The sequence below is a fragment of the Lepisosteus oculatus genome, unplaced genomic scaffold (genome assembly GCF_040954835.1).
Source record: "Lepisosteus oculatus isolate fLepOcu1 unplaced genomic scaffold, fLepOcu1.hap2 HAP2_SCAFFOLD_60, whole genome shotgun sequence".
NCBI lineage: Eukaryota > Metazoa > Chordata > Actinopteri > Semionotiformes > Lepisosteidae > Lepisosteus > Lepisosteus oculatus.
In genome coordinates, this window is record NW_027168149.1 from 124,214 (window position 1) to 141,716 (window position 17,503).

General features: G+C 46.3%; 10 non-coding genes across 10 annotated transcripts; 4 read left to right on the top strand and 6 right to left on the bottom strand.

Moving 5' to 3' along the window:
- Positions 1-1,105: 1,105 nt before the first annotated feature.
- Positions 1,106-1,176, top strand: trnag-gcc (transfer RNA glycine (anticodon GCC)). The gene has a single exon. It is a non-coding gene; the product is annotated as a tRNA-Gly (tRNA).
- Positions 1,177-6,636: 5,460 nt separating this feature from the next.
- LOC138231421 (U4 spliceosomal RNA) lies at positions 6,637-6,778 on the bottom strand. The gene has a single exon (XR_011186674.1). It is a non-coding gene; the product is annotated as a U4 spliceosomal RNA (small nuclear RNA).
- Positions 6,779-8,070: 1,292 nt separating this feature from the next.
- On the top strand, positions 8,071-8,189 carry LOC138231530 (5S ribosomal RNA). Its single transcript, XR_011186778.1, has one exon. It is a non-coding gene; the product is annotated as a 5S ribosomal RNA (ribosomal RNA).
- Positions 8,190-8,824: 635 nt separating this feature from the next.
- LOC138231551 (U1 spliceosomal RNA) lies at positions 8,825-8,988 on the bottom strand. Its single transcript, XR_011186798.1, has one exon. It is a non-coding gene; the product is annotated as a U1 spliceosomal RNA (small nuclear RNA).
- A 1,802-nt stretch (positions 8,989-10,790) lies between these two features.
- LOC138231529 (5S ribosomal RNA) lies at positions 10,791-10,909 on the top strand. The gene has a single exon (XR_011186777.1). It is a non-coding gene; the product is annotated as a 5S ribosomal RNA (ribosomal RNA).
- A 772-nt stretch (positions 10,910-11,681) lies between these two features.
- On the top strand, positions 11,682-11,755 carry trnat-agu (transfer RNA threonine (anticodon AGU)). Its single transcript has one exon. It is a non-coding gene; the product is annotated as a tRNA-Thr (tRNA).
- A 1,879-nt stretch (positions 11,756-13,634) lies between these two features.
- Positions 13,635-13,716, bottom strand: trnas-cga (transfer RNA serine (anticodon CGA)). Its single transcript has one exon. It is a non-coding gene; the product is annotated as a tRNA-Ser (tRNA).
- Positions 13,717-14,911: 1,195 nt separating this feature from the next.
- trnas-gcu (transfer RNA serine (anticodon GCU)) lies at positions 14,912-14,993 on the bottom strand. The gene has a single exon. It is a non-coding gene; the product is annotated as a tRNA-Ser (tRNA).
- Positions 14,994-15,589: 596 nt separating this feature from the next.
- LOC138231512 (U5 spliceosomal RNA) lies at positions 15,590-15,703 on the bottom strand. Its single transcript, XR_011186763.1, has one exon. It is a non-coding gene; the product is annotated as a U5 spliceosomal RNA (small nuclear RNA).
- Positions 15,704-16,096: 393 nt separating this feature from the next.
- On the bottom strand, positions 16,097-16,210 carry LOC138231514 (U5 spliceosomal RNA). The gene has a single exon (XR_011186765.1). It is a non-coding gene; the product is annotated as a U5 spliceosomal RNA (small nuclear RNA).
- Between the last annotated feature and the right edge of the window lie 1,293 nt (positions 16,211-17,503).

Genomic DNA, 17,503 nt, shown 5'->3' on the forward strand with positions numbered 1-17,503 from the left:
TTTGTCAAATGGTTTGGAAAAACGCACTGTGTTTCGGCTCGGGAAACATCATGAGCAGTGTCCTGCATGTTTTCTGTGTATAGCTCTTTTAACGCATACAGAATTAATTCGAAATCATTGATTTCTCCAATTAACAAGGGTCCCTTAAAGGATGAGTCAAAGTAACGTCTAATCGGATTAGTTTCCTTAGAGCTGGTTCAGAGTTTGCTCAAGAGTTTACCTTTCACAGATGCGCAAAGAAGAATGTTGGGGGTGCACGCTTCAAGGCGCCTTACAGCTGTAGGGAGTGATTCGAGACGATTCGTGGCGTGTGCTCGTTCCCATATACCGTACGACCCGGGGTGCAGTGCTAGGATGACGTACAATACCGCTTGGGCACGTAACAGCGTTATATGGAAGTGCGGGACGTGAGGGTTTTCGTTTGTTCGTTTTGTTTTGCTCTGCTTTGCTTTGTTTTGCTTTCCATCGCGTTGGTAAGAGCGTAAATAAAAAGACGATTCCTGTGTCTACCACTAATGTAAGAGCTATTTCAAGTGCGACGTGGTGCGGCTTTTCAAATGCTTGTGGGCATTTCTCTGTTGTTGATTCTTTTTTTGTGTGTAACAAAGTGGCATTTTCATGTCCGGACGGGGAGACTTTATCATTCCGACATGAAGCCACCCTTAAGTCCTCTGAGGCGTGTCTGTCTGCAAGGCTTGTATTTTGGAAATGTTTTTTATGAAACGGAGAACGACTTTGAAATAGGCTTCCGCCGGCGCCTCGCGATCCAGGTAAGATTGTAGCAAGAACGCAGCGGCGGTGGGGCTTGCTGTAGTCGTGGCTGAGTGGTTAAGGCAATGGACTAGAAATCCATTGGGGCCTCCCCGCACAGGTTCCAATCCTGTCGACTACGTTGTCCGCCTTCAGTCGGTGTGTTTCGGCACAAGCAAAGAAGCGCGCCTCTTTGCTGTTCCTGGTGGTTTTAAAACGCCCAATCGCTTGTACCTGCTGCCTTGGAAATAAGTTCTTCAGCGTCCGCAAATGGCATTTTGCAGCTGGAAGCAGATGTCGACGCGTTTTGCACAGAGCACCAAAAAAGCGTCTTTTTTGAAGGCCCAGGCACTGAGCATTGGTGGTTCAGTGGTAGAATTCTCGCCTGCCACGCGGGAGGCTCGGGTTCAATTCCCGGCCAATGCAGTGGCTTTTGCAGCGAGCGGCTCCATCACTTGCATCCCCTTGCAACTTCCAACTAAAAACCCACTGAAGCTAAGCAGGTGTGAGCCAGGTCAGTACCTGGATAAGGATGAGCTACAGGGAAAAACAAAGCTTCCAGCTGGAAGCGGTGTTAATGGTGCCGGCGGGGGGGCGCTCACCCTGAGGTCTGTGCGGGTCCCAATGCCCCAGTATAGTGACGGAGATGCTGTGTTGTAAAAGGGCGCTGTCTTTTGGATGAGATGTAAAACCGAGGTCACAGCGCTCTGTGGTCATTCAAAATGACCACCAAAACCTTTGACAAAAGCTCTTGGTAATTGATTGTCTTCAATAATGCTTCTCCTTTAGGTACATTTTAAATCAGCTGAAAAATGCTGTGAAATGGGGGGGCACTTCAGGCCAGTGTAGGATTTGGGTTACAAGAACCATGAAACTGCACGAGAAAGCCCGTACACTGAATTACACGGCTTTCTATTCAAAGGAGGACAAAAGAAATTCCCTGAGTTTGATTTTTTGCAGCACAGAGAGGAGCACTGTCGTGAGGCCGGTTAGCTCAGTTGGTTAGAGCGTGGTGCTAATAATGCCAAGGTCGCGGGTTTGAGCCCTGTACGGGCCAGGTCTAGGTCCAGGTCCCTGTTTGTGAAACAGGCAAATGACTGTCTCAGGGGCCCATTCCTCATTCTCAAGACACATGTATGCAGTATGTACACCGTGCATTGAGCAATAGGGACTGAATACACCACAGGTAAGGTTAGAAGTCATTCTGAGGTGCCACATGTGAGGGATACAGCGAGGCATCCGAAATGTAGGGTTTGAGACCCTTCAGGAGTATTGCATCCTTTGAGACAGACCCGTGCATGTTAAACAAATGATCATTTCTTTCGGCATTAGGGACTAAATATACTAAACATATGATGCTAAAATGTTATTTTCACATATATTAATGTAATAAATGATTGCTTATGCTTTATAAACAAATCTAATTATAATAAAAGCTTAAGTTTTGTATTTATCTTGTACCATAGAACATGATTTTCTTTGTATTTCAAGCCCACAAAGCGTCCAAATGACGCACTACATGATATAAGGAAGATTATCACATGCATATCGGTATTATCTTTCTTATGAAAATGCATTCCTTTCATTACCTTTTACTTTTTAAAATGAACTCAAATTGAGTATAATGTAATAATTTAAGTAGAATAGATTCTAATAATATAATGATCCAGTGTTTTGCACTACTTCACTGCTTCACTGCTCTATGCCATCTGGAAATAAATCCTCAGACTGCTTACTGCCCTGGGCATGTACCAATAAATTAAAGGAGCACATCTGTTTATCACTGCGTTGAAGCAGGAGACACACAGTCTCTGCAAACACATCCTAAATACAGTGTTCCAGCACCTTTGACCTCATCCAGAACGTATCAATCCTTGAAAGGGATTGCTGTCCGAATGCACATCTGAATCCCAAACAGAATCTCTAGTAAAATACGATCATTTGTGAAACAGGCAAATGACTGTCTCAGGGGCCCATTCCTCATTGTCAGACACATGTATGGAATGCTTTCACCGTGCATTGAGCAATAGGGATTAAAAACACCGCAGGTAAGGTTAGATGTCATGTTCTATGATCATTTCTTTCAGCATTAGGGACTAAATATACTAAACGTATGATGCTAAAATGTTATTTTCACATATATTAATGTAATAAATGATTGCTTATGCTTTATAAACAAATCTAATTAAAATAAAAGCTTAAGTTTTGTATTTATCTTGTACCATAGAACATGATTTGCTTTGTATTTCAAGCCCACAAAGTGTCCAAATGTTCTATGATCATTTCTTTCAGCATTAGGGACTAAATATACCAAACGTATGATGCTAAAATCCTGAAAAAAGGATGTGCTCCATCTCGTCAGTAGATTGGATTCCAAAACTGATTTGGGTCAATATACATTACCTTTGAAATTAAAGTACAGTCTACTGTAGGGAACCATCAACTTAGAAAGCATTGGCCTTCCCTGGGGGTCAGGTAGGTGCAAAAGATAAACCTTTATCCTATCTTTATCTTAAGATAAGTGGCCAAGCAGTATTTTTCCAAGTTTCACCAAGCACATCATGTTGCCATAGTAGACAAAGTTCTATAAAATGTTAAATAACTTTTAAAAAAAGTATCTTGGTCTTACAGTACTGTACAAGGTGAATTAAACTGTCCCTGGTAATAAAAAGTAATTAGAAGCATCTCAGAAACTTTATCTCTAGAAACATTAGCTGTTTTATATCATGTAATTTAGTGTGATGTTGTCAGAATTCAAGGACATTATCACACACAGAAATTGGTTCAGTTAAATCTAAAAAACACAGCTAAACATGGGTTTAAATGTAACAGAAGTCTTACCTCTTGTCAAAAGATTTAATTCAAGAAGCGATGTAATAAATGATTGCTTATGCTTTATAAAGAAGCTTAAGTTTTGTATTTATCTTGTACCATAGAACATGATTTTCTTTGTATTTGAAGCCCACAAAGTGTCCAAATGATGCACTACATGATATAAGGAAGATTATCACATGCATATCGGTATTATCTTTCTTATGAAAATGCATTCCTTTCATTACCTTTTACTTTTTAAAATGAACTCAAATTGTGTATAATGTAATAATTTAAGTAGAATAGATTCAGGTAGGAAATATATTATATAATATATTTTGACAGACAAAAGTCATGATGTTTATGGCTGACATCATTTCACATGGGTGAATTTTAAGCTAAGAAATAAAAACATTTACAATGAAGATACCATTGCTTAATTTTAAATGCCTTTAAAAAATAAATACCTCCTGAGAATAATTTGCCACTCCCAGATCCTTGGTAAGGTACTGTTTGAATCCAATCAGGAGAGGAGCATCCAGGGAGTGCTTTCTATAGAGTCCAGCTTGGGCCACTCTCTTCCGGCCTGCTGATACTTTTTAACTACTCAGGGCCTGTAAGGATATAAAACTCCGGTTTAAACATTTTATACCTATAAGACAAATTAGAATTTTAGTAAAAAATAGATACATCTGAAAAATAAAAAAGTCTTACTGCTGATAGAGTTCTTCAGAGCTCACATCTTCCCCTTCCTTATCCGCTTCTGTTTCAGTTTCTAGAGCAGCCTCTGGCATCTCTTCCTCCTGGACAGCGGCCTCTTGCTCAGGGCCGCTGGAATGCAGGTAGATTTCTTTTCAACATGCTTTTACATAATATGTTGTAACAATGATTTCAAAAAGAAACTACAGAAGCCTTACAGATTAAAAATATCTCACCTTGCCAATGTGTCTTCAGGCTTCCCATGTACAAAAAGGCCCAAGGACTCTAGCAGTCTTACAACCACTATCCTGTTTGCCTCACCAGACACGATCTCTATTCTGTGGTAATCCACGATGACCCCGTTCTTCAGGTGATTCATCATGTCCTCCCTCGCCTGTTGAGAGGCCATCCTGATCTTTTCTGCCGTGGCGTGCTTCATACACGCCCTCTTCAAGTGAGCAGGAAGCTGATCAAGAGTATTCAGGTACATCTTGCACACCAGGGGAATCCGCGCGGGTTTCCTTTGAAAATAAATAATACCATCTGTGTATAGAAACAAGCTAAGACTGATTTCTTAAATTATCCTTAATTTTCTCTCTCATAGTTTGAGCATAATGATTTTATTGCATTTATATAAGAATTGCTCATTGCTCCTAAATAAATAATGGTTTCATAAAAAAATGAACACTTACTTGGTCTCAGTCACAGACTTTCCAATAGAAGCCATTGTGGAGTTCAGCAACTGCAGGTCCTAGAAGTGGGGAAGGAATTTTAAAAGAGAAATTGAATTACAATACAGAAGGAATGGCTGAGGGTTCACTGAAATATATAAATATACAAATTCCAAAGACTGAGTCCATATAGAAACAACTACCTTTCATTTTCAGTATAAGAAAAAAAAAACATTATCTTCCAAAGCATCATAAAATTGTCCCTTCTTCCAGACTCTACTTCTCTCTTGTAGTAGTATAGCAGACCTTTCCAGGTGAGCAGATCACAGAGTCTGAAATGAGCTTCCTCCATCAAGCAAAGTACCTGAACATGACTCTGTCTTCATAAAAGCGCCCCTGTAATAAAGAAATTAAATCCGAAATCAAGAGGGCAGTTGCCTACTGAAATACAAGAAGTCATCAATTTTAACCTAGCAACACATTAAAGGCTGCATCTATACAAATACGATTCTAGAAATGCTCACCAAATTACGTTTTAAGAAGGAACTGCGCCTCAGGTTCCGCCGAGATCTTAACTCGGATGGCAGGATTCAGAGTCCGGAGTGCGGACTGATGGCGCACGGAGGGTCCATATACTGTGGATCCCTCAGTGATCTTCCGCGTATTCAAACCGCCAGCGTGTGACTCCCCTGTCCCCGTGACCTCATTGCTCTGCTCTCTCCTCTGTGCAGCTGAGCCCGACTCACGGTAAAATGGAAAAAAATATGCCCACGACGTGAGATTTATTCTGGAGCGAGCCAGTGTTGCGCATAGCTGCCTTCAAAGCAGTTAACCCAGGTTCGATTCCCGGCCAACGCAGTTGCGAATGTTTTCAAATGCTGTCATGAGCCTTGGATTGTGACTAGCAAAGCGAAGCCTTTTGAAAGAGCTAAAGCACTGCAAAACGGAATTGAAGGAGAATCTTACAGGGGATTCTGAGCAGCGTCTGCATACATGCAGTCAGATAAAGGTGCTGAAAGCTTGAGCTACTCTCAATGTCATGCTGCCCTTCCCCGGAGTAAATCTGTTACATTGAAAGAATGCTTCTGGCAGGTTCAAAAAGGGACCCTTGTTAATTGGAGAAATCAATGATTTCGAATGAATTCTGTATGCGTTAAAAGACAGCTATACACAGAAAACATGCAGGACACTGCTCATGATGTTTCCCGAGCCGAAACACAGTGCGTTTTTCCAAGCCATTTGACAAAGCCCACCCACTGAAAACTGCAGCAGATCGTGTAAAGACGTTCAACTTTGTAACTACTGCACGCACAGGAAGCAGAATAAATTCCTCTTTTCAAACTGTCAAAGGTTTGCTTTGCGAACGCTGCAGGACATCGCACAATCTCTTTTGAATGGGGACAAACGATTTCTTATGGGGCGCAGTAAGTACAGACGTTTAAAATGCTCCACTCATGCCGACGATGCAGCATGAAGAAGCGCAACCTAACGTTTGACAGACCAAAGCCAGGCGCCGCTACGAGCAATATGAAATCATACTGACAGCACACGGCGTTTCGCGCTGACACAAAAGTAATCTCGACAGACGCTGTTCTCTGCATAAAGCTGAAAGAGCTAAAGAGCGTTCCTGTTGACACGTAACAAGCTCGTTTCTTTCTACCATGATATCACCGTGACCAAATCTGTCTTTAAACACCTTGCTCAGTCTCTGACAAGACTGTCAAAAATTGCTTTCGCCGATTGTATTGCAAACCGGCGGAAGCGGGGTATTGGGAAAAGTTTTCAACTAGCAATAATCGCGCCTCGGCTAAACCTCACAGGCTACGATACTGCCACTGCGCAAAGCTGACAGTTGCCAGGCAACCGCGGGGATCCTATGGATATCGTTATCGATCGTCTCATGGCATGTCGTTGCTATAACGCTTCATATTTGTCGTCTTCTTCTTCTTCTAGCTTGAGGTTTTGAAGAATTTCATGACAGACAAGGGCTCCGTTGGGAACAAAGGGCGTTGTGAGAAAACCGTTGCTTATTTTCAGCAGCAGAAATACAACCCTTTAAATACAAGATGACAGAACAATGACGAAGGGCATGCCGGGAGGAACTCATGCACTACAGAGGAAAGGGGGCGGGCACGTACAGTTCACATTCAAGCCACAAGTACTCTTCTTGGATGTTGCACAAACAAATCCTAACGTCTTGAAAGCATTGCAGCATGTTTGTGTCCCACTTCCCGTGGCTGCGGGACGACTGACACGAACGGACAAACACAATCTGTGGCGTTTAGCATGACATAGTCTTGCAGGCATCGTGCTGTCTCACTGCAATATTATACCGCTGGAGGAAACAGTCCATCTGGCCATGAAACTCATTTGAACGTCTAGCTACAGCAACTAACAATATCATGATTTATTCAGGATGTGTGGAATCAGCACGTCCCGGAGACAGCTTCCGAAATCGTGAGCATTCTCTGGTGGTAGGGGCGTTCAAGATGGCGCTCAGGTGGGAGGTAAAGTTTAGTGGTTGGGGAGTTTTTTTGAGTTTTTCATGACCTGAATGTTAATTTTTGCTTTTTTTGACTACAGAAAAATAAGGACTTAACACTAGTTGTTTAAACTTCAGTTTTAATTGAAAGAAAAAAAAACGATTTTTTTTTAGGTTTAAAAAGTCCGATATGAGTAACACTGGGAAAAGAAAAGAGAGTGCTGGGTCTTCGAAGGAGAACTCTAAGATACCTCAATCGTATATGTATAGCACTACAAAAAAATCGATGGCAACTAAAGGGAAAAGTGAAGCAGCTGCAGGGGCAGCAACAGGGCGGAGGCGCCGCGCGCCCGGCCGACGTGTTGGACCGGTGCGCTTTACGTGCTGAAATAAACACGCGACAGCCCCGAAATGTTTCCAGAGTGTTGTGCACTGAAGACTTGCCTGGTGCTCCTCTGTGCAGATTGTTTGTCCTCCTCCAGTGCGGGACGAGCCAACACAAGGGAGCGCATTCGCCAACATCCAGGCACGCAATGCGATTTGGAAAGCAGCTCCTTTCCAAAGAGTTGCACACGAACGATCCTTCAGTCCCGCTCGGGGGGCACGGAACCCCCGCCACACACAGCTTCAAGTAGCGAGTCAGGCGCCGGGGCTTTCGTTTACGGCCACACCACCCTGAACACACCCCATCTCGTCTGATCTCGGAAGCTAAGCAGCGTTGGGCCTGGTTAGTACTTGGATGGGGGACTGCCTGGGAATACCAGGTGCTGTAAGCTTTTCCTCTCCCGGCCAGCAGGGGTCGCCGTTGGTGCCGTAGGCTTTGGGAGGAAAACCTGCAGGATGGAAAGGTGATCTATAGCCTCATCTCTAGAGATGTTTTGTTGCTGTGGCATGTGTGTGACCCATGTTCAAAAAAAAAACCCGTCTGTAAAACGAATATCGAAGCTGCCTCTAAATCTGCAAATGAATATGAGTCGATAAACCACTCGTTTTTCGTATAAGTAGACATATATTCATTTGTTACCGATTTCATTCATTGAGCACGGATACAATAGAGGTACAGCCATTCACTGTTTGACATGTCTGCACTGGTACAGAACCGAGCAATCAGAAAACGGGTGAAACTGTCTTTAGACTCAGCATACAGTACCGAGGCCCCCCATGACCAAATAAAGGCTAACCTCGATAATCAGCCTAAAGAACGCAGACTACAGCAAAACGACTGACTTTGAAAAGGGAATGAACGTCCGGAAGGAGTAGTGGAACTAGCTTGAGATGCTTCTCCGGACCCCTAACTAAAAGCCAGCGAGAACCAGCAGCGGCGTCCACTCCTGTCGAACCGGGATCCTTCCGCAGCCACGCAGCTCGTGGTGTCCTAACCCTCCCGTATCTGATTTTGGACCAAGCACATCAGGGGAGAGCGCGAACGCAGTCCCCCACTACCAGAAATTATGCAGTCGAGATTCCCACATTTTGGGAATTTGCAGGGGTCAGCACAGCCGGAGTGCAATGGCCGAGCCTCGCCCTGGGTGAACCTCCTTCTTGATCAAGGTATCTCCCCTGCCAGGTAAGTATGAGTTAAACAGGCCCCTGCAAGCGGCCCGCACCCACAGCACAAATCGCGCAGCCTAGGCCACCTCCTCGCCCCGCACGCCACCGCCTCCTGCTGGGCCCACTCTTTCACACACTCACACGCCACACTAACACTCAAAAGTGTGGGCAAAACGAGAAAACGAGCGCGCCGTTTCCTACACATCTGCAGTCGCCGTTGCGCATTCGCAGCATGTGGATGCAATTCGGCCTCATTTGCATAACTCCAGACCGGCAGATCGCCACGCAAGCTCGCGACGTGCGCCTGCCACACACCGAACAAACCTTTTCAGCAATTTCCAAAAAACGGGCCTGCTCGCCTGCCCACAAGGCTCCGTCTCTAACCTGCTCTCCAGAGCCTGCTGCCTTCTGTGCTTTTCTCTCGGCACCGCTGCAGTGCACACAACTCCTGCAGCGGGAGGGGGGGAGAAAGTTCCCGCGCTCCGCCGCAGGGAAGGCTCGCTCCGTGCGCACACGTCCTTTCGATGCCAGTCCAACAAGTGCTCCGCATTAGCTGCGTCGGGGCTCCGGCGTGTCGCACCTCACCTCACCTTGCACTGCCCCCTCCTTGAATGTCTGCCGCTGGGCATGCCCCACTCTCCTCCGCCTTATCTTATCGCGTGTGAGCACCGACAATGGCCACAATGCCAGGGAATGGCACCTGTAAAGTGTTAATTGGGGCACAGGAACAGCCCGTCTCGTCTCGGGGGGGCCGGCTTCAGAGACAATACAGCAAACACAGCGGGGCGGGGGAAGAAGACGACACCACACATGCGGGTACATTCAGCTCCGGCGGGAACGAGACATTTGTCGGTCTTTTCAAGTGCCGAGAGCCGAGCAATCCTTCACTTGTATCGTTTCTCCCCGGTGACTAGATCTGGCCCTGCGACTCTCGACTGGGCTCACCCCCGGGGCAGCCCAGCAGGTGTGAGCCTGGCCAGCACCCGGATGGGAGATTCCACCCCGGAAAAGCTCCGGTTGCTGCTGCTCCTGCAAGAGGTGTGACTGGGACCAGTAGGGAGCGCTCACCCTGCGGGCTGTGTGGCTCTCTTACGCCCCAGCCTCCTGATGGCGACACTCTGCTGCACAAACAGGCGCCGTCCTTCGGGGGAGGCGTCAAACCGAGGTCCCGACCCTCCTTGGCCATTAGGAAACCCCAGGGCGTCTCTCAAAAAGAGACGCCGGGGGTGTCCCTCTGGTGTTAGTGCTCCCCTTTACCCATCAGTCGGGGTCTCCTCCTAATCCCCGTCTCACCTGTAACAATCAATGACGAGGCCCCCCTGTCCGTGAGATTTAGTACTCGCGCAAGAGACCGGGGGCAGAGCGCGAACGCGGTCCCCCGCCCCCCACAAAGTGCGCGCTCCGGGTTCCCTCTCGGGGCCCTGCAACACAGCGGAAGGGCAGCGAGAAGGAGCCTCTTGCTCTGACGCCGCAAGGCCACAAGAGGGCAGAGGCGCCGCGCGCCCGGCCGACGTGTTGGACCGGTGCGCTTTACGTGCTGAAATAAAAACGCGAAATCCCCGAAATGTTTCCAGAGTGCTGTGCACTGGAGGTTTTTGTCTGGTGAAGACTTGCCTGGTGCTCCTCCGTGCAGATTGTTTGTCCTCCTCCAGTGCGGGACGAGCCAACACAAGGGAGCGCATTCGCCAACATCCAGGCACGCAATGCGATTTGGAAAGCAGCTCCTTTCCAAAGAGTTGCACACGAACGATCCTTCAGTCCCGCTCGGGGGGCACGGAACCCCCGCCACACACAGCTTCAAGTAGCGAGTCAGGGGCTGGGCTTTCGCTTACGGCCACACCACCCTGAACACGCCCGATCTCGTCTGATCTTGGAAGCTAAGTAGCGTCGGGCCTGGTTAGTACTTGGATGGGAGACTGCCTGGGAATACCAGGTGCTGTAAGCTTTTCCTCTCCCGGCCAGCAGGGTTCGCCGTTGGTGCCGTAGGCTTTGGGAGGAAAACCTGCAGGATGGAAAGGTGATCTATAGCCTCATCTCTAGAGATGTTTTGTTGCTGTGGCATGTGTGTGACCCATATTCAAAAAAAAAAACCCGTCTGTAAAACGAATATCGAAGCTGCCTCTAAATCTGCAAATGAAGATGAGTCGATAAACCACTCGTTTTTCGTATAACTAGACATATATTCATTTGTTACCGATTTCATTCATTGAGCACGGATACAATAGAGGTACAGCCATTCACTGTTTGACATGTCTGCACTGGTACAGAACCGAGCAATCAGAAAATGGGTGAAACTGTCTTTAGACTCAGCATACAGTAACCACTCGGCCACCTCGTCTAGGAAACTGGGCTGTCCTGACATGGGTTGGCGCACTCCAGTTGATCTTTTTCTTTTTTTTCCCTCATACTCGAGGGTCATTTTCCTGTTCCACATGCGATTTCAACATTTTCCTTGGGAGATGTCAAGCCAGCAAGCCACTGCTGTGGTTCAGTGGCCAGTGTGGAGTTCAGTGGCCCTGTTGTACACAGAAAGCACATTGAGCTCCTTGGACATGAAAAGTTCCAGATAAAAGCCATTTGTCATCCTTTCTCTTGGTGTCGATGTTGCTATTGTATGTAAAGGTGGCAACTTGCTCAGCGAGCAGGCGGAGCACACACCGAATGCAGATGTGTCTGAGTGGTGTGTCCAAGTGGCTGCAAAAGGACAGCACTCCCGGGGCGCCGTGGCTTAGTTGGTTAAAGCGCCTGTCTAGTAAACAGAAAGTCCTGGGTCCGAATCCCAGCGGTGCCTTTTTTTGTTCTGTGTTCTCGAACAGAACTGGTCATTATGGACAACCGCATACGTCTAGACTTAATTAAATGCAAGTATTCATTTCCTGTCTTGAACGACTTGTTTTTCTTAAAATGGATGCAACTTGCAAAACATGAAATACAAACCTCGCTAATCAGCGCTCGCGGCTGGCAAAAAAAAAAGAAGTCAGCAATGTTTTTTTCTTTAACCTTAAGCCTGCTAATGGAGAAGAACCTAGTCGCCACATCACATACATCCGTTTCAACGATAAGAAGGTAACAACTATCCTCACTCCAGAGTAAATCTCACGTTGAGGGCATATTTTTTTCCACTTTACCATGAGTCGGGCTCAGCTGCACAGAGGCGAGAGCAGAGCAATGAGGTCAGGGGGATAGGGGAGTCACACGCTGGCGGTTTGAACACGCGGAAGATCACTGAGGGATCGACAGTATGTGGACCCTCCGTGCGCCATCATTCCACACTCCAGACTCTGAATCCTGCCATCCGAGTTAAGATCTCGGCGGAACCTGAGGCGCAGTTCTTTCTTAAAACGTAATCTGGTGAGCATTTCTAGAATCGTACTTGTATAGATGCAGCCTTTAATGTGTTGCTAAGTTAAAATTTATGACTTCTTGTATTTCAGTAGGCAACTGCCCTCTTGATTTCGGATTGAATTTCTTTATTACAGGGGCGCTTTTATGATGACAGAGTCATGTTCAGGTACTTTGCTTGATGGAGGAAGCTCATTTCGGACTCTGTGATCTGCTCACCTGGAAAGGTCTGCTGTACTACTACAAGAGAGAAGTAGAGTCTGGAGGAAGGGACAATTTTATGATGCTTTGGAAGGTAATGTTTTTTTTTTCTTTGAAATCGAAATGAATCAGAATATCAGTGCAAAAGACAAACTCTTGGTTTGGTTTAAAGAGATATGGTTTTAAAACAGACAAAATGTAGAAAACAGGTGTTTCTCACTTTTGGAAAAGAATGGACCGGGGGTAATATTTTACTAGTTGCAGTGCTAAGCTCACTGGGTTACAGTCCTGCAGTGTCACACCAGGGCCAGTGGTGCAATGGATAATGTGTCTGACTATGGATTAGGAGTTTGGAGGTTTGACTCCTGCCTGGCGCTGGTTGTTTTTAAACACATCAGCCTACTCCCTAAGTAGCCTGTGCTACTTACTGCATTGTAATCGTACCCAGTAAGAGATTTCCTTCATGTAAATGAACTGCACCTGACAGCTTTAGAAAAACACCTGGGCTCAGTACGGTGCTGAGAGCTCAAGTTGTACCAATAAACTTGACAGTAAAAGGTTGTAATTAGTCAAGAAATAAAGTCGAACAACAGCTGCGGGTTTGATTCTGAACGTATCAGATTGCAGCACCTTTTACTTCAATTGACAAATGATAGAGATTCGAAGAGAGATCCTTCAGACCAGCAAGCGAACCCACGGCTATTTCGGTTTTCTATCTAGGCAACGTTGGTGTCTGCAATAGCATACATGAAAGCGTGATGCAATTTCTGTGGCTACATTTGTTGCACGTCATGCACAGTAAGAGTGTTTCTAACACCAAATAAAAAGTCAACAATTAGCGATCACGCCTTCTCCTCAGTTAACCCACTGAAACCCTTGCTGTTAACAGTTCTTTAATGCGTGCTTTACGAGCACCTACATATTGTGTCGGTTCTTTCAGTTTTATTCATTAGGTTTTCAAAGGCATAAGTAGAACACCAGAGGTGCGAACGCAAGATGTGTGGTTATCTGAAGAACTCATTTCCATGGCAGCGGGGCCAAGCGATTTAGCGTTTTTATCGTACCAGGAAAGGAGAAACAGCACTTCGCCTTTGCCGCGCAGGCACAAGGAGACGTGCGGCAGACGCCGTAGTCGGCAGGATTCGAACCTGCGCGGGGAGTCCCCAATGGATTTCGAGTCCATCGCCTTAACCACTCGGCCACGACTACAGCGAGTTCGCCATCGCTGCATTCCTCCTTTAATCTAACACGGAGTGCGACGTGGCTGCGGAAACCTTTTCAAAGTCGCTCTCCGTTAAAAAAAATAAATACCTTTGACAAAATACGTGCCGGCAGATAGACACGCCTCAGAGGGTTTAAGGCTGGCTTCACGTTCAAATGATAAAGTCTCCCCGTCCGGAGGTCAAAATGCAGCTTTGGCAGACAGAACAAACAGCAACAAACCACAAATGTGGATAAGGATTTTACAAGCTGCACCACACTGCACTTTCAAAAGCATTTACATTCCTGTTAGACGCAGGAATTGCCTTTGATTTGCGTGCTTACAAACGCCATGGAAAACGAAACAAAACTAAAGCCCTCAGCTCCTGCACTTGATTATAATGCCATTACGTGTCGAAGCAGTAATTTACGTCATCCTACCACTGCAACACGGGGAATAGAGGGAAATGAGCACACGCTACGAATCGTCTCAATCACTCCCTAGAGTCCTAAGGCGCATTGAAGGGTGCACCCCCATCATTAATCGTTGCGCCTCTGTGAAAGGAAAGCTCTTGAGCAGTCTTTGAAACAGCTCGGATGAAACACTTGATTGCTTCCATGTGCATCTGGAGCCCATTTCTTATTTTCACTTCACGCCCATTAAAGCATTTCTAAAACAGGAGATTCGCGCTTGGGAATGCGCCCTGCCTTACAAATAAAACAGGTCTACGGGTCTGAAACCCGCTCCACGGAAAACAGTTCTGTTGCGCTTTTGATCAAAGGGAGATTCGCTGTTCTTACTTTTTGATGACATAACACCCAAAGGGGCTTCTTTGGAGCTGGATTTCAACCAGCATCCTTGGCGGTATCCTTTACAGTCCTCTGTTCGGTCGACAAGGGACAGAAGGGGGCAGCTTTCCTCACACATACAGTGCAATGTACTGTAGTGTTCCCGTTCATTGAATTTGCAGTTCTGCATCAGACCTCTAACCCGTTTCCTTAGCTTGGATTTAAGCCACGAAGCAGGCTTCTACTGTATAAACGTCTAGAGGAATGACAAACTGTGATTCTGAGAGACTGTCAAAAATCGCTTTCTCCGTTTGCGTTGCAAATAAGTGAAAACACGGTCTCAACCCAGAGCCAACGTTAGCCTACTATACCATGTTCAGCCACCGCTAGAAAGTGTACGGCTCTAGTACCGGAGCGACGAGGATGGGATTCGAACCCACGCGTGCAGAGCACAATGGATTAGCAGTCCATCGCCTTAACCACTCGGCCACCTCGTCGAGGAATCTGGGCTGTCCGGACATGGGTTGGCACGCTCCGGACATGGGTTGGCACGCTCCAGATGATCTTTTTCTTTTTTTTCCCTCGTACTCGAGGGTCATTTTCCTGTTCCACATGCGATTTCAACATTTTTCTTGGGAGATGTCAAGCCAGCAAGCCACTGCTGTGGTTCAGTGGCCAGTGTGGAGTTCAGTGGCCCTGTTTATTATGCCTAATAAACAGGAGATCCTGGGTGATCCTAGATGATTGCAAGCCGTACAGCCTCCGCCATGCTTCCCAGGTGGGATGAGGTTTTGGAGTTGGTATGCAGTGTTTTGTTATCTCCAAACATAACGCTGTGCACATTTACCAACAAGTTCAGCTTTTGTCACGTCTGTCCACAGAACATTGTTCCAGGAGTTGCTCTGGAACATCCACGTGGTCTTTAGCAAACTTGAAAGGGGCAGTGGGGGCAGACACTTCCCGCCCCCCAAAGAAAAGAGCGCCAATCAGACAGGCGGAGACCAAGGACTCACAGAGCAGACAACCACAATCGCCATAACAAGAGCGATTGTGAGCGGTTTTGTTTTCTCTCTTTGACCAGCCCAGCTGCGCCCCACCCGAAAGCAGGGAAGCAGAAAAATTGCATGGAACTCATTCATGCTCCTCTCCACGGAAATCTTTAGTAAAAAGCAAAAGATTTGTATGAAATGAATAGAAACCAGAGTGCGTGGCTGCACAGCTTCAGGAGCCCAGGCCACCTTCAAGGCCTCTGCCCTGCCGGTCGTGGTTGGCAATGCACCTGGCCTTACAAACGAGCCAGTGGGGTCCGTTCAGCTCCGGGCTCATCGCCTGCGGCTCTCGGCTTGCGGGCGTGCCCAATCCGTGCGATAACTCGGAAAACACCCGGCCACACTGTGCCGGAAACGACGCACTCTGGGAAGCCGCTTTGCAAAGCGAGGTCCCAAGATCCCCTGCGGCCGGACACTTCCCGCCCCCCAAAGAAGAGAGCGGCAATCAGACGGGCAGAGACCGAGGACTCGCAGAGCAGACAACCACAATCGCCATAACAAGAGCGATTGTGAGCGGTTTTGTTTTCTCTCTTTGACCAGCCCAGCTGCAACCACCCGAAGGCAGGGAAGCACAAAAATTGCACGGAACTCATTCATGCTCCTCTCTACGGAAATCTTTAGCAAAAGGCGAAAGATTTGTACGAAATGAAGAGAAACCAGAGTGCGTGGCTGCACAGCTGCAGGAGCCCAGGCTGCTTTCAAGGCCTCTGCCCTGCCGGTCGTGGTTGGCAATGCACCTGGCCTTACAAACGAGCCAGTGGGGCCCGTTCAGCTCCGGGCTCATCGCTTGCGGCTCTTGGCTTGCGGGCGTGCCCAATCCGTGCAATAACTCGGAAAACACCCTGCCATACTATGCCGGAAACGATGCACTCTGCTACAATATGATTGCTACATATCTGCATTTGTTGGTTTTTAAGGAGTAAGAGTGCAGGGAGTTTAAACCTGCGATCCAGTGTGTTGAAGTATTTCACAACACTACCCCTAGCACATCTGGAAATAAATCCTCATAATGATTATTGCCCTGGGCATGTACCATAAAATCAGTGAGCATATATATATATATAACTGTGTTGAAGCTAGAGACACAGAATAACTGCAAACACATCCTAAATACAGTGTTCCTGCACCTTTGACCTCATCCAGAATGTATCCTTTTTTGAAAGGGATTGCTGTCAGAATGCACAACTGAATCCCAAACAGAATCTCTAGTCAAATATGATCATTTGTGAAACAGGCAAATGAGTCTCTCAGGTGCCCATTGCTCATTTTCCGACACATTTATGCAATACTTTCACCATGCATTGAGCAATAGGGATTAAAGACACCACAGGTAAGGTTTTCGCGTTGAGCAATAGGGATTAAAGATACCAGAGGTAAGGTTTAAAAGTGATTCTGAGGTGTAACACATCAGCTAGGCATCTGAAATGCGGGGTTTGAGAGCCCTTCAGGGAACACCGTACCTTAAAGGTACCAGAAGTCCACTAGTATAAGCATTAAGTCACTGTCACCCCTGTTACAATGTGATTGCTACATATCTTCATTTCTTTGGTTTTTAAGGAGTAAGAGTGCAGGGGGTCTAAATCTGCGATCCAGTGTGTTGAAGTATTTCACAACACTACCTGTAGCCCGTCTGGAAATAAATCCTCATTCTGATTGTTGCCCTGGGCATGTACCAATAAATCACTGAGCATATATATATATAGCACTGTGTTGAAGCTAGAGACCTGTATGTATAATATGATGCTAAAATGTTATTTTCACATATATTAATGTAATAAATGATTGCTTATGCTTTATAAACAAATCTAATTAAAATAAAAGCTTACGTTTTGTATTTATCTTGTACCATAGAACATGATTTTCTTTGTATTTCAAGCCCACAAAGTGTCCAAATGACGCACTACATAATATAAGGAAGATTATCACATGCATATCGGTATTATCTTTCTTATGAAAAT